The sequence below is a fragment of the Macaca fascicularis genome, chromosome 17 (genome assembly GCF_037993035.2).
Source record: "Macaca fascicularis isolate 582-1 chromosome 17, T2T-MFA8v1.1".
In the NCBI taxonomy this organism is placed as follows: domain Eukaryota; kingdom Metazoa; phylum Chordata; class Mammalia; order Primates; family Cercopithecidae; genus Macaca; species Macaca fascicularis.
In genome coordinates this window covers 10,171,571-10,177,706 of record NC_088391.1, presented here as the reverse complement: position 1 = coordinate 10,177,706, position 6,136 = coordinate 10,171,571, and positions in this window count along the sequence as shown.

Sequence of the window (6,136 nt, the reverse complement as noted above, 5' to 3'; positions counted from 1 at the left end):
GTCCCGGCTACTCGGGAAGCTGAGGCAGGAGAATTGCTTGATCCTGGGAGACGGGGGTTGCAGTGAGCCGAGATGCACCACTGCACACTCCAGCCTGGGTGACAGAGCGAGACTCCATCTCAAAAACAAAACAAAAGAAAACCAACCAACCAAAAAAGAAAAAAAAACACCTTTTATTATTTATTTATTTATTTATTTATTTATTTTGCCACCACGCCCAGCTAATTTTTGTATTTTTAGTAGAGATGGAGTTTCATTATGTTGGCCAGTCTGGTCTCAAACTCCTGACTTTAGGTGATCTACCCACCTCGGCCTCCCAAAGTGCTGGGATTACAGGCATGAGCTACCGCCCAGCCCAGCTATAAATAGTTTAAAATGCACAAGAAATTGCAAAACTAAGTTGCAGAGAGTCTTCATGTGCCCTTTCTCCAGCTTCCCCCATGATGTCATCTTATATAACAATATATGTCAAAAGCAGGAGCTTGATGCTGTTACAATAGTCTTAAGTCAGGTGCACACTTTCAAGTAACACTTTTGATGTAAAAATGTGCACATTCTGGTAAGAAAAAGCCAGAAAAAGACCTAACCTTGGCCGGGCGTGGTGGCTTATGCCTGTTATCCTAGCACTTTGAGAGGCCGAGGCAGGTGGATCATCTGAGGTCAAGAGTTCGAGACCAGCCTGACCAACATGGTGAAACCCTGTCTCTACTAAAAATACAAAAATTAGCTGGGCGTGGTGATGGGTGCCTGAAGTCGCAGCTACTCCAGAGGCTGAGGCAGGAGAATCGCTTGAACCCGGGAGGCAGAGGTTGCAGTGCCCACTGCACTCCAGCCTGGGTGACAAGGTGAGACTGTCTCAAGAAAAAACCCAATCTTTTCCTATGGAGAACCTTACAATCTAAATAGACATATAAAGATAACTTCAAATAACAAAACCCAAGTATACAGGTCCAAAATATATTTTAGGGCATTCTTTCAGAAAAGCAAGAAGTGGGAGAAAGGAGAATAGGCTTTGAAATCAGACAAATCTAGGTCTGAGTCGAGCCTTGCTATTTGTGTGTTTCTGGGCAAGGCATTTCCCTGATCCTCATTTTCTTGATTGTAAAATGAAGAATATTATTATCTACTCTTTAAGATGGTACATATATATCATATGTATGTATATTAACTGCCTAGAACAGTGATTGGCACATAGTAGATATGTAATAAATGGCCAACATAATAATGATTAATAAAATGAGAGTCCCTAAAGTCATAATTCTCTGGTTGCTCGTGTAAGTTCAAGTCCTGCCAAAAGGATAATGTGTGTCTCCCAGCAGTATCAGTTCACAAACTGCTCAGCTCCAGCCCAAGTGAGGAGACTTGCTTCTTCCCCAAATTCCCCTATTCCACCTACAAGTCCAAAGGTTTCACCCCAAAGAGGAAGCTTTCATCACAGGCACATTAGGAGTGTCCTGGTATTTAAAAGCACATACCAATTCTACATTGAGCTTTAGTAGACTCTCTGAATAAAAACACAAGTTAATGTTTGAAGTAGCAACTTGGGGCTTGCAAAGGCCGCCATCGGTCCTTACGCAGACGGTTGTCAGATAAGCCCTGCTTCCCTCCACACCTGGTGCCCTGCCTGCCTGACTCTGGCTTAAATTTCCTGCCCTTGGCACTAACCGGAAAGCACTCACAAAGGCAGCAGCTGCTGGTGTGGTCCCGCGGCAAGGAAGGCACTCCGCCCAAAACCTGCCTTCTGTTTAAGTCGCAAAGCAATGATTGTCCTGTGGGGGGTGGGAGGTCTCGGTCAGTGAGGACCAACAGATGGCCCTCGACCAGACTAGACAATGTCCTCATTTGGGTCCATCCAAGTAGCCTGATGGTAAAACCAGACCACAGGATAAAGAAAAAGCTGCTTTTTGACATGTAGCTCTTCTCCGTGCCTATTGCCTATGACGAAAGAATAACTTTTTTTTTTTTTTTTTTTTTTTGAGACGGAGTCTCACTCTGTCGCCCAGGCTGGAGTGCAGTGGCCGGATCTCAGCTCACTGCAAGCTCCGCCTCCCGGGTTCACGCCGTTCTCCTGCCTCAGCCTCCAGAGTAGCTGGGATTACAGGCGCCCGCCACCACGCCCGGCTAATTTTTGTATTTTTAGAAGAGACGGGATTTCACCGTGTTCGCCAGGATGGTCTCCATCTCCTGACCTCGTGATCCGCCCGTCCCAGCCTCCCAAAGTGCTGGGATTACAGACGTGAGCCACGGCGCCCGGCCAATGAAAGAATAACTTTCAGGCCTTTCTTTATGTCTCCAGCCCCATTCTTTCCTACACTTCCCCCCGCCAAAATCATGTTGCCTTCTGCCTGTTTAATTTGTCTGTGTTTTTTATTTTTTAAAATTATTTATGTATTTTTTGAGACAGAGTCTCACTCTGTCACCCAGGCTGGAGTGGAGTGGTGTGATCTCAGCTCACTGCAACCTCTGCCTCCAGGTTTAAGCAATTCATCTGCTCCCGAGTAGCTGGGATTATAAGGTGCACACCACCACACTCAGCTCATTTTTTTTTTTTTTTTTTTTTGTATTTTTAGTAGCGACAGGGTTTCACCATGTTGGCCAGTCTGGTCTCAAACTCCCGACCTCAGGTGATCCGTCCACCTCGGCCTCCCAAAGTGCTGGCATTACAGGCGTGAGCCACCGTGCCCTGTCTATATGTATGTTATTAAAGGTGTTCAGCTATAGCTTTTGGTAGTTTAGTAGAACTGCTAGTTAAAGAAAATCTCTCTTCTATTAGTCACGTAATTCACATAACCAGAGTATCCTAAGGAAATTCGGCTACATCTCAATTAACTGTGTGGCAAGTAAGTGCTGTGATATAAGCAGAAACCACCGCTTGTTATGGGCGAAATTGTTCTCCTTTGAAATTCATGTATTGAAGCCCTAACCCCTAATACCTCAGCATGTAACTACTATATATTTGGAGACAGGATCTTTAAAAAGGTGATTAAGCTAAAATTAGATTATGAAGGCGGGCCTTAATCCAATCTGACTTGTGTCCTCATAAGAAGAGGAGATTAGGACACAGACATGCCCAGAGGCAAGAACACGTGAAGACACAGGGCATCTACAACTCCAGGAGCGAGGCCGCAGGAGAAACGAACCCTGCCAACACCTTGGTCTCAGACTTCAGCCTGCAGAATTGTGGGGTGATAAGCGTCTGTTGTAGGCCGGGCACGGTGGCTCACATCTGTAATCTCAGCACCTTGGGAGGCTGAGGTGGGCAGATCACTTGAGGTCAGGAGACCAGCTTGGCCAACATGGTGAAACCCCGTCTCTACTAAAAATACAAAAATTAGCCGTGTGTGGTGGAGGTGCCTGTAATCCCAGCTGCTTGGGAGGCTGAGGCAGGAGAATCGCTTGAACCCGGGAGGCGGAGGTTGCAGTGAGCCGAGATCACACCACTGCACTCCAGCCTGGGCAACAGAGTGAGATGCCATCTCAAAGTGTCTGTTGTGTGAACCACCCAGTCTGCAGTACAATGTGATCAATTTTGACATATACCTATGCTCATGAAACCATCACCACAATGACAATAGACATATCTGTTCATCATCTCCAAAAGATTCCTCATGCCTTTTGTAATTCCTCTGTCCCTTCCCCTATTTCCCAGTCCACCACGGAAACTGCTTTCAGTCCCTATAGATTAATTTTCCATTTCTAGAGTCTTGTAAATGGAACCATACAGTATGCACTCTTTTACCTTGCATAATTCTCTGGAGATTCATCCAGGTGGTTGTGTGTATCAGTAGTTCATTCCTTTTCATTGCTGAGTAGTATTCCACAGCATAGATAAACCCAGTTTATCCATCTGAGGTAGGAGACCGGCAGGATTTATTTCCCAGTCTCAGGCAGGAAAAAGTGAAGAAACCGGCAGGGACCAACAAATGACAACAAAAGCCATCCCTAGCTGTCGTCATTACTCATTAGCCTAAGACACTTCCACCAATGCCATGACAGTTTACAAATGCCATGACAATGACCCAGAAGTTACCATCCCTTTCCTAGAAAGTTCTAAATAACCTGCCTTTCAATTTGCTTTAACTGTCCCTTAATTTGCATGTAATTGAAAGTGTAAGTGGGTAGAAATACAGTTGCCAACAGCTCATTTGTTGCCAACTCTAGATGCACTGTCTATTAGTTAGCCCTGCTCTGCAAGGAGCAGTACTGTTCAGTACAAGATTGCTGTCTAAAATCGCCAGCTCGCCCTTGAATTCTTTCCTGGGAAAACCAGGGCTAAGCCCCAGTTTTGGGGCTCACCTGTCCTTCATCACATATGCTTATGAAGCCACCCCTTAAAGGCTTCTTACGGTTTTGTGAGATTATGAATAAGTTATTGTAAGCATTCTTGTGCAAGTCTTTCAATGTATGGACATATGGTTTTCTTCCTTTTGAGAAAATAACTAGAAGTGAAATGGCTGGATCATGTGGTAGGTGTATGTTTAATTTTTTATTTTATTTTTTTTAGATGGAGTCTCACTCTTTCACCCAGGCTGGAGTGCAGTGGCTTGATCTTGGCTCACTGCAACCTCTGCTTCCTGGGTTCAAGTGATTCTCCTGCCTCAGCCTCCTGAGTAGCTGGGACTACAGGTGCGCACCACCACAAGTAGAGGTGGGGTTTTGCCATGTTGGCCAGGCTGTTCTTGAATCCTGATCTCAGGTGATCTGCCTGCCTCAGCCTCTCAAAGTGCTGGAATTATAGGATGAGCCACCGTGCCCAGCGAGGTGTATGTTTAACTTTTTAAGAATCAAACTTTTCCAAAATGGCTATACCATTTTGCATGACCCCCAGCTGTGTGTGAGAGTTCCAGCTCTTCTCCATCCTTGACAATACTTGGTAACTGGTCTTTTTGACTGTAGTCATTCAAATAGATGTGTAGTGGCACATCCTTGCGATGCTAATTTGCATTTCCCTAATGATGTTGAGCATCATTGCTATCCATGCATGTTTTTTTAATGAAGTATCTGCTCAAAGGCTTTTACTTATTGTTTTCATTGGCTTATTTATTGTCTTATTATAGTTTTGAGAGGTCGGTATGTATTCTGGATACAAGACCTTTATCACATACATACTTTGCTAATATTTCCTCCAGTCTATGCCTTGTGTTTTCATTCTCTTGATAGTGTCTTTCAAAGGGCAGAAGTTTTTAATTTCGATGAAGTCAAGTTATCAATCTTTCTTTTATTGTTTGGGCTTTTGGGATAGTTTCTAAGAAATCCTGATCTAACCCAACAACACCAAGATTTTCTCCTATGTTTTCTATAAAAATGTGATGGTTTTCAGTTTTACATTTAGGTCTGTGGTCTATTTTGAGTTAATTTTTGTATATGATACAAGGAATGAATCAAAGTTCTTTTTTTTTTTAACGTATGGATGTTCAATGGTTTCAGTGCCATTTGTTGAAAAAGACTATTCCTTCGCTGATGAATTGCTTTCATATCTTTGTCATATATCAGTTGTCCCTAGGTGTATGAGTTTATTTCTGGACTTTTAATTCTGTTCCACTGGTATTTGTGTCTGTCTTTATGGCAATACTGTACCACACAGTCTTGATTACAGTAGCTTTATAGTAAGTCTTGAAATTAGGAAGTGTTAATTCTCTAACTTTGCTCTTCTGAGTGTGCTTTGTAGACAGCATATTGATTAATGCTGTTTTTGTTACTTGGAGGTCCTTTCGGGTGAACCTAATTCATTTCCTGTCTTAATCCCCAGTGTAGTTCATAAGGATCTGTGCCTTCTCCTCAAGCCCCCACCCTGCCTTTGCTCCTCTCATTCTTAGTTCTTGACTTTGCCCCTGACTTGGCCCAAAAGTTAAAGTCGTCAGCTAACGATTCCTTTGAGCTCTTACGCTCCTCTGCTATAAGGTCACCTCCATTTGCACGAATCCTTACCTGCTTTGTTGCTGGCTCAGAGAACGATACCAGTTTTAATGAGAGTTAGCTAATTATAGTTAACAAACATTGAGTTATTTCTATGGGCCAAACACAGATATGCACTTTACACCATTTCTCATTTCAGCATAACATTTCTATCAGATGGAGATATATTATTATTCTCATTTTACAGAAGAGGAAACAGAGGCAACGAGGTTCATTACTT